Source organism: Sus scrofa, chromosome 17, assembly GCF_054392235.1.
Source record: "Sus scrofa isolate SSC_HxYL_T2T_F1_AM1 chromosome 17, Sscrofa_HxYL_maternal_Yorkshire_Landrace_v2.0, whole genome shotgun sequence".
NCBI classification, from domain to species: Eukaryota; Metazoa; Chordata; class Mammalia; order Artiodactyla; family Suidae; genus Sus; species Sus scrofa.
In genome coordinates this window covers 54,784,522-54,793,287 of record NC_139399.1, presented here as the reverse complement: position 1 = coordinate 54,793,287, position 8,766 = coordinate 54,784,522, and the positions used below count along the sequence as shown (strand labels likewise).

At 48.2% G+C, this 8,766-nt stretch overlaps 1 long non-coding RNA gene across 1 annotated transcript; it reads left to right on the top strand.

Annotated features, from left to right (window-relative positions):
* Window positions 1-233: 233 nt before the first annotated feature.
* On the top strand, window positions 234-1,488 carry LOC146395332 (uncharacterized). Its single transcript, XR_014832429.1, has 2 exons — window positions 234-366; window positions 989-1,488. It is a non-coding gene; the product is annotated as an uncharacterized LOC146395332 (long non-coding RNA).
* The last annotated feature ends 7,278 nt before the right edge of the window (window positions 1,489-8,766 follow it).

Sequence of the window (8,766 nt, the reverse complement as noted above, 5' to 3'; positions counted from 1 at the left end):
GGAAGAAATGGCTAGTTGTCTTATAACAGCTACTGTCTTCTGTTCTTTAGTGATAGAATCCCCCTTTTTAGATAGCTACCTTGCCCTCTAGCTCCAAGGCATTTCCCAGTCTCTTTTGCAATTGGGTATGGCCATGTGACTATATAGGTAGTAGTGTTGTGAGCAGATCAGAAAGTAGCTTTATAAGAGAAATGGTCTTCCTCCACTCTGCTCTCTGGGATGCAGATGTGAAGGCCTGCACTCCAGCAGCCATCTTGGACAATGAGGATAAGGACCACCTGCTAAGGATGGCAGAGCAGAGAGATGGAAGGAGCCATCTTCATGGAGTTGCCATACCTGCATTGCCCACATTTGGACTTCTTTCATGTGACGTACAAACCAACTTCTTTCTTGTTTTGGCTGCTATAATTTTAGGATTTTCTGTTGTGTGCATATGATCCTAATCCTGTAAACTTGAGTTGGGGACAACCACTCCGTCGTTGTTGTTCTCTTTCCTATTCAGAGATCCTAGAAGATGAGAATCAGTGGAGACCTTAGCTCAGGGGCAAAATCTGGTCCACAGATGTTTTCTTTAGCTCATACAAAGTTTTAAAAATCAGGAGATATTTGGACATATTTTCAACACTAAAATTGCATTTTCTGGCTTTTCTTGAATAGTTGGGGGATCTGGCAATACTAGATTCATTCAGCATGGCAGCATTTAGATGAGACACCTGCTCCTTCATTGCAAAATCCCCCACTCCTATTGCTAATATATATAAAATATCTATAAGGTCCATATATAATACTTTATAAATATATAGTCCTATATTACATGTAAATCATATATATATAATCCTATGAGCTAGATATGTGTGTGTATATGTGTATATATATATATATGTGTGTGTGTGTATACATATATTATCCTATATACTAGATATGAGCTAGGGGTGTGAAATATATTTCTATGACCTTGGTACATGTGTGTGTCATTCCCACTCAAAAGATGAGGAATTTGAGGCTCAGAGAACACTCGTCCAGGTCACAGGTCACAAAGCTGGAAGCAGTAGAGCCAAGACTCCAGACTGTCTGCATTCCATGCTTGCTCTGTCAGCCCTTGAGTTTGCAACTCTTAATACCCCAATCCCTGGCTTGAAGTTTCTCAGAGGAAGACAACAGAGGCGAGGAGGAAGAAATACTTAATGACTCTTGTCATATTGTATCAAACCAATGGCATTGGCTTCCCTACTGCACCTTGAGCAAACTCAAGAGAAGGGGGTTTTTCCACCTCCAAAGCCTGTGTCTGGTACGGAGCCAGCTAGGCAACTACGTGCTGAATGAATGAGGTTACCCCTATCCCCCACCCGCCTCAGTCACCCAGAGCCAGGATGTAAGCCCAGGGCTCCTGCCTGCCCGCCCAGGGTTCTTCCCTTCCCTCCACGGCACATACCTTCTCATGGGGACCCACACATAATAGGTACTCAATAAATCGGAGTATTATTGTGACATATTTTGTATGAGTGTATGAGGTGGGGAGGGATTATTTTGCCTATGTCTCAAACTCTTTCCTTTGTTCTTTGACTTAACCTAAGGCAGCCTGAGCCCTGCATAAGGCTGGATACAAGGTCAGGCCCTAGATCTCAGGAGCTTGAGAACCATGACCTTGTGAACACTGAATTGCCTACTGGCCTCCCATCATTCCACCAACAATGTAACAGGCTCCCACTCTCCAGCAAGCCCTAGGTCAGGGCTAGAGATTTAGAAGTTGAACCTGTCCTGCCTTTGAAGACTACCAAGGTGCCCGGTAAGGTTAGACAAGGCCCCATGACTCCCTGATACACAGAAGATGTGACAAGTCTTATGGGAAGGGGAGCAAAAGGACTACCTTGGGGAAGATGCATTCCCACTCCAGCAGAGACTGCTGGACATCCACATCCAGACTCGCTGGTCCTTCCCAGCCTGGACTACATTTCCCAGCCTCCCCTGTGATTCAGTGTGTGGCCACATGACCTATTGCAGGGATTGAATGGGAGCTGGAGTATAGTATGCAGCTTGTGAGCCTGGCCCCTCAAACTCCCGGACATCTCCTCCTTCCTCTTCTTCTCCCCCTCTTCCTCCTTCTACTTCTTTTTTTTTTTTTTTTCCTTTTTAGGGCCGCACATGCAACATATGGAAGTTCCCAGGCTAGGCGCTGCTGAATCAGAGCTACAGCTGCTGGCCTGCGACCTACACCACAGCTCACAGCAACACCGGATCCTTCACCCACGGAGCGAGGCCAGGGATGGAACCTGCATCCTCATGGATGCTAGTCAGATTCTCTACTACCGAGCCAGGAGGGTACTTCCAAACACTTCTTAATACTCTCTCCCATCTCGGAGGGTACTTCCAAACACTTCTTAATACTCTCTCCCGTCTCTGAAAGGCTGGAATACAGATGACTCCCAGGGCACCCTTGAGACCCACGTGTTGTAGATTCAGCCTGAGTCCCAGAAGGACTGAATAGAATTCCTGCCCACAGGGAATTGTTACAGGAACAAGAACTCTTACTTCTCTGAGTGTTTGCAGGATATTTGTAACATTCTATGTGTTACAGGGGCTTGCCTTTAATACTTCCGGCCTTGAAAGCCAGATTGTTTTCATTATGTAACTTTTCCCCTTGACAAGTTTAACAATTACATTTAGAGCTGTAGTACTAAATTACCATTTTCATTGTCACAACGGAATTCTTTAACTGGAGATAATACTCCTGAGGAGTACTGTTTCCAATTGGGATATTCTTTTTTTTTTTTTTTTTTGGTCTTTTTGCCTTTTCTAGGGCTGCTCCTGCGGCATATGGAGGTTCCCAGGCTAGGGGTCGAATCGAAGCTATAGCCGCTGGCCTGTGCCAGAGCCACAGCAATGCCGGATCTGAGCCACCTTTGCAACCTACACCACAGCTCACGGCAACGCCGGATCCTTAACCCACTGAGCAAGGCCAGGGATCGAACGCGCACCCTCATGGTTCCTAGTCGGATTCGTTAACCACTGCACCACGACGGGAACTCCTCGATTGGGATATTCTTATTCATTAGTCCTGTGTTGTCCTTCTTCATCTTCTCTTTTTGTTTCAGTTGGCTTCAGTTGGCTGGAATTAGATCTTGAACTAGATGTTTCAGGAAGGGTATGTGAGAGTTACAATTCCTGCATGTTCGAGTGTGTATCTCGCTTCTCTTCACACATGAATGATCGACTGTGTGAATAATAAACTGAGGGAGGGTATTTCTCTCCATCCTTCCTCCAACTCCATAGATGTGAGCTCACTGTATATGGACAGGGAGAAGTTCAAGGCCAGCCTGTATCAGTGAGGGGCCTGAGAGGAACCAGGCAACACATTCAAACTGAGGAATTGGGTTTAATAAAGGAATGATTTGCATTCAGTTATAAGAGAAATAAGGTCGGAGGGTCTAACACATAATACGGTGACTGTAGTTGATAAGACTATTATATAGTTGCCATTTGCTAAGAGAATAGAGCTTAAATGTTCTCACGGCCAAAAAGGTAAACATATGAGATGATGGATGCGTTCATTAACTTGATGGGGGGAAAGCATTTCACATTATATATGACTATCAAATCATCACATCAGACACTTTAAATATCTTACAATTGGAGTTCCCATTGTGGCGCAGTGGTGAGCGAATCTGACTAGGAACCATGAGGTTGTGGGTTCAATCCCCAGCCTTGCTCAGTGGGTTAAGGATCCGGCGTTACTGTGAGCTGTGGTGTAGGTCGCAGGTGCGGCTCAGATCTTACGTTGCTGTGGCTGTGGTGTAGGCCGGCAGCTGTAGCTGCGATTCGACCCCTAGCCTGGGAACCTCCAAATGTTGCAGGTGTGGCCCTCAAAAGACAAAAAGACCAAATAAATAAATATCTTACAATTTTATTTGTCAGTTATATCTTGGTGAAGCTGAACATTTTTTTTAATTGTAAAAAAAAAGTATTTACAAAGAAGCAGGTAGGTGTAGCTGTCACTCCATTGTCCACATGCCCTCAGTGTCACCTCTGCGTGACAACAGCTACTTACTGCTATTACCTGAGTCAGCCTTTCTTTCTCTCTCCTGCAGGTGTTTTCTAGCTCTATGGGAACAAGCTTAGCCAGTGTACTGAGCAAGCTAAGAGCCAGGAGGTTAACATCCTGGAGCAGCCCTTCAACCTGACAGCGGGCAGTGGGTGGATAAACCCAGCAGCTTCCTCGCTCCTCAGCTGGGTTACCTCTGAGACACAATCTACATCATCTCAGAGTTCCCCACCCAGACTGAGCTCCTGCCTGGTAGTCTGCCCAGGGTTATTAGCTTCTCTCACTGCCTGGCTCACTTCTGCCCTCCCCTTCCCAGGTTTCCAAGGATCTCTTCCCAAATTAGCTACTTGCGCTCAAATCTTATTTTTTATTCTTTATTTTTTAGTGCTGCAGCTGCTGGCCTCCATCACAGCCACAGTAACATGGGATCCAAGCCACATTTGCAACATACACTGCAGCTTTTGGCAACTGTGGATCCTTAACCCACTGAGCGAGGCCAGGGATTGAACCTACATCTTCATGGATACTTGTCGGGTTCTTAACCTGCTGAGCCACAATGAGAACTCCTCAGCTCTTTATTTCAAGCTCTGCTTTGGGGGAACCCAAACCAAGAGAATAGAGTTTAGGCTAGTACAGTAGCCCAAGGGGCAGGCAGGAACCTGGAGAGGGAATGGTGAGGAGAGAGCCACCTGCTGGGAGCCTTGACCTTGATAGAGAGACACAGTGGACCCAGAGACTGTGCAGGGGGTGGCAGGGGATTGGGAATAATCACCCTGATTTCTTCTTCCTCCCACCTTCTGATCTCCTGCTAGAGCCCCCTATTAACCAACCTGAACCAGAAGTCAAGGGCAAGAGGGCCTCTTGGTATTTCCATAGTGGTCAGGCTGCCTGGCACAAAGCAGTGGGGAGAAGGGCAGAAAGTGCACCCGGAGAGGCAAACAGAAGACCACAGCACATAGCCTGATTATTTTCCTTTATGTTTGACCTGCTTGGAGAGCATAATAGTCCAGAATATGGGAAGAGACTTTTCCAGGTGTCAGGACGGAGTAAACTAAGGGGCAAGAGACTGGAGGGGCTGGGGTCGTAGGAGCCAGGGTCCCTGTGATCTACTGTTGCCTCACGATCTAGCCCAAGACTTAATGGCTCCAAATAACAGCCAGTTGTTACATATACAATTTTGTAGGTCAGGACTTTGCACCGGGGTCAGCTGGGTATTTCTTCTGTTTCACATGGCCTGATGGAAGTCACATATTCAGCTGGCAGCTGTTCTGGTCTGGAGGGTGTAACATGGCTCCACTTGTGTGTTTGGTTTCTTGATGGAGATGCTGGAAAGGCTGGTGAATTGAAGTGACCATACATGGATTCTTTAGTGTGATGGTCTCAAGGTAGCTGAATTTCTCACATAGTGACTTGGGGTTCGCTCCCGGAAAGAATGTTCAAGAGGCCCCAGTGGAAGCTGCCGGGCTCCTTACGACCTCGGTTCAAAGTCCAGGAATGTCACCTCTACCACGTTCTCTCAGACAAGTCACTCAATTCAGCCCGGGCACAAAAGGAGGAAAATAGACTCCGCTGGGCAGTGGAAGGAATAGCAAAGAACCGTGCCACCTTTCACCTACCGGCAAGTCATCGGGTTGACTCGTGTTTGGGGAATGTGCTGGAAAGTGAGGGGACTGATGTTGGAGAGGGACTGGAATGTCATGTCAGGGGCTGGGGAGACCATAACGAGGTGGAGAGTGAAGCTTCTAGAGTCAGATTTAAATTCAAATCCCAGAGTTCCTGTCATGGCTCAGCGGGTTAAGAACCTGACATAGTCTCCATGAGGACGTGGGTTTGATCCCTGACCTCACTCAGTGGGTTAAGGATCCAGCATTGCTCTGAGCTATGGTGTGTAGGTTGCAGATGTGGCTCGGATCCCTTGGTACAATGGCTAGGGCATAGGCCAGCAGCTACAGCTCCCCTAGCTGGGAACTTCCTTATGCCACTGGTATGGCTATATAAATAAATAAATAAATAAATAATAAATTCAAATCCCAGCTCCATCCTGTATAATTCGTGTACTAGGCAGGCTGTTCCCCTCTCTGAGCCTCAGTGTTGTTCTCATCAAGATCTGTTCCTACTTGACAGTATTGCTGTAGAGATTAAACAGGATGATGCTTGGAGCTCCCGTTGTAGCACAGTGGTTAACGAATCTGACTAGGAACCATGAGGTTGTGGGCTCGATCCCTGGCCTTGCTCAGTGGGTTGCCGTGAGCTGTGGTGAAGGTTGCAGACGTGACTCGGATCCTGCTTTGCTGTGGCTCTGGCATAGGCAGATTAGACCCCTAGCCTGGGAACCTCCATATGCCGCAGGAGCGGCCCTAGAAAAGGCAAAAAGACCAAAAAAAAAAAAAAAAAAAAAAAAACCAGGATGGTGCTTATAAAATGTTTCCCAGGGAGTGTCTCAGGAAACAGGAGCCATTATTAGGTCCCCTGAGTGATGTGGGGAGCCAGGGAAGTGTCTTAAAGAAAGCTCTGGGTGTTCCCCTGTGGCTCAGTAGGTTAAGGATCTGGTATTGTCACTGCTGTGGCTCTGGTTACAGCTGTGGCTCAAGTTTGATTCTGGGCCTGGGAACTTCCACGTGCTGAGGGTGCAGCCAAAAGAAAGAGAAAAAAGAAAGGCAAGCAGACAGGCAGAAAGAAAGAGAAAGAAAGAAAGAACCTTCTTTGGCTTCGATAATGTATTGGAAGGATATTTTTGACCCATTCTCTCGAACACTCACCTACAATCCAACCCAAGCCCAGCTGATTTTACCCACTAAATGTAGCCGCAATCTGATTTTGCCATCTTCCCCACCATCACTGCCATCTCCACCCAGGTCACTGCAGCTGCCTCCTTCCTGCTCTCCCACGCTTCCTCTGCCCCGCTGCAATGCTGTCCCCTCACAGCAGGGAGCCCAGGCTTAAGCCCCAGCTGCACACAAACCACGTGGCGATGGTATTCAAGTTCAGATTCCAGTTCAGGATGGCGGTGAGGGGGTCTGAGAGTCGGGGACTCTAATCAGCTCCTAGGGGATAACGATGCTGACGATTTCCGGACCACACTTTAAGTAGCTGCTGGAGAATGTTTTTGTCCAAATAAAAGTTTGATCCTATTGGAATTGTGGCTCAGTGGGATACAGCATTGCCACTGCTAAGGCTCAGGTCACTGCTGCGGCGCAGGTGCAGGTCCAGATCCCTGGCCTGGGAACTTCCACAGGCAAAAAAGAAAAAAAAAAAATAGTTTGACCAAATCTTGCCTCCACTTAAAACCCTCCATTGTTTTTCTAGCACTCTTGGGGGGAGAGACCAGACCCTTACCGCATCCCACAGGCCCAATGTGATCTGGTCCTTGCCTGACTCTCCCGCCCTTTGCCCTCCACTCTCCCACCCCTGTCATTTATTATTAATGCATTTATACTAGAATGAAATGAAACAGAACCACTATCCCACCCACATACTGGAACATCACCAACAATCTGAACGTATCTGTGTGCTCCTCCCCTTCCCCACTTCCCTGAGATAACCATTCTTCTCAAATTTGTGTTTATCTTTTACTTGCTTTACCTTTTTTTTTTTTTGCTTCAAATGCACATTTGTCTAAACATGCATATTTTTGGTTTTGCTTTTATTTTACAATCTAAAAGTTGCACCATAATGTACATAGTTTTCTGGGACTTTACTTATTTATTTTTTATGGCCCCTCCAGTGGCATATGGAAGGTCCCAGGGCCAGGGGTTGAATCCGAGCCTCAGCGGCAATCCACTGCGGCAGCTGTGTGGAATTGTTTAACTCACTGGCCAGGCCGGGGATCGACCCTCGCCTCCCAATGACCCAAGCCGGTGGAGTCCGATTCTTAACCCACTGCATTACAGCAGGGACTCCTAGGACTTTTTTTTCCAACATTGTTTCTGAGATAGATCTGTTTCGTCTGCTGAAGTTCATTCAGTTTCACTGCTGTATCATATTCCTTGATGTGACTATTCCAGTTTATTTGCCCCCTTGCCTGTGGACAGGCATCTGGGTGATTCCAATGTTTTTATTAGGAACAGCGCCCGTGGGAACATTCTTGCAGGCGGTCTCTGGCTGCACTATGGGCAGATTTCTCAATAGTAGATGCCTAGGAGGGGATCTGCTGTGTGCCCCCACCTCTCCTTTCATTGCCCAGCTGCCTGGAGTCTCTCACACCGAATGCCCTCTCCACCTGCGCTGCCCTCTTCCACCGAACTCCCACCGATCCCAACCACCTTCACCTGGCGAATGCCTTAAGGTCTTCAGAGAAACCTTCCCCGACCTTCAGGCCACGCTGGTCCTCATTAAAGTTCCCTGATTACACATTTATAGTGTGTGATTCTGCGATGAGCGTGTCTGGCTCGTAGAGTACAAGCCCCACGAGGTATGTGATGCGCACCGGTTTCCAGCTTCCAGCTCAGGCCTGGCACACTGTATGCGCCCAGGCAAGAGCGTCAACGCCGCTGGAAGGACCGGGCGAAAGGCAGAGCCTGGCCAGGCGGCTAGAGCTGAAGCCCACAGGTGGCTCTAACTCAGTGTCCCGGGCCAGAGATTTGGGGCGGCGGACTACGGCCCCAGAGGACTCGGGCTTGTCCCCACCACTGGGCAAGAATTCCAGGAAATGCGCTGCGCGGGTCTGCCGGTCGGGGCGGGGCGGGAGCGGCGGGCCCGGGGCGGGGCCGGGGGCGGGGCGGGGCGGG